Source organism: Polyodon spathula, chromosome 14 (genome assembly GCF_017654505.1).
Source record: "Polyodon spathula isolate WHYD16114869_AA chromosome 14, ASM1765450v1, whole genome shotgun sequence".
In the NCBI taxonomy this organism is placed as follows: Eukaryota; Metazoa; Chordata; class Actinopteri; order Acipenseriformes; family Polyodontidae; genus Polyodon; species Polyodon spathula.
Window position 1 is genome coordinate 6,255,193 of NC_054547.1, and position 1,408 is coordinate 6,256,600.

Genomic DNA, 1,408 nt, shown 5'->3' on the forward strand with positions numbered 1-1,408 from the left:
TGGACCAGGAATAAAGCCCGTCTGCTGTTACAAACCTGAGAAAGGACTGCAGGGAGTTAATAAAAGTTGGCAAGTAACAGGTTAAAAAGAAATACATCCAGGTTCATTTGTAATTGGCTAATTGGGTAACTGGGTAATTGTAAATTCTGTGAAATGCCATGCTTTCAGTAGGAAAGGTTGAAAATTCAATTAATCATTATCAGGTGGGGGAATTTGAAGTCTGCTCAGAGAGCTTTGAGGGCCATTGTTGCAGTGGGTCTCTGGTCATATTTTTAATGTTGTATTAAAAAGCTTCTGTAAAGGTACTTAGGGAAAGCTTAGTGAAGATAAATGAAGTATAGTGAGGGAACTATATGTAGTGTGCTTACTGTGTTTAAGCCAAGCCACATTCATCTTACGTTCGTCTTGTGTTTTTCACAGTTATTGTTTTCATTAAAAAAAAGTGAGGAAAGGAGAAAACAAAGAAAATCACCCAGTAGAGCTGGAAGATTTCTCAAAGTGTTCAATAAAACTGTGCCATACTGGCATTTCAGCCCAATACCTCTGGTCTTCTGTGTCCTCTTGCTCTCCAGTCCCTCTGCTCCTGTCACAAGCTTTAACCACACATCCCTGAATAACCATGAAACATTTTCATGTGTTTTAAATCTATTGAGCAATCATCCTGATAAAAACAGGTTTGGGCCAGAAAATATACCAATTCAGTTACTGAAAGGAATGAAGAGAGATTCCATTTTAAGAAAGAGTTTTTCTATGTTAAATTAGCATTAATACAATTCCATGTCTGGCTGCACCAGTTACTGTTTTGGGAAGCTGTTGGCTGAGGTGTAGCGAGTTAGGCTCACAATCTTGTATTTATTTATATTAATAGCATTCCAACATTAAAAGCGCTCCAGTACATTTACATCTACAACATTTTTCCGATGCTCGGTTGCATCTATGCCTTGTCACCCCGTAAGGAATTGAAGTAATATTTCAACAGAACGGAATATTTTTTCAATTATATTAACAACTTTTATTTCACATAAAAATACATCCAGTACAATCCAGTTTGTATTTAAACTGAAAATATCACCTTATCAAAATCATTATACAATAAATGACAATACAGTACAGTTTATTAGCTTTGATATTTACACTCAAGTACTTCCCAACATGCAGTGTAGGCAAAAAAACAAACATGTGAAGAGATGCTTGTACTTTAAAGCTTTTCACACATATAAGGACTAGTTTGAGAATATAAAGGAGCAGTGGTGAACCAGAGGAATTTTTGATTGTTGATGAAGGTTTTTTCTTTCTTTATATCCCTTGTTTTGAGTTCCACAACTATTAAAGTTTAATATTACATTTAAATGATGTAGAATCAGTTTTGTAAAAAAAAAAAAAAAAAAAAAAAAACAGTACATAAAAT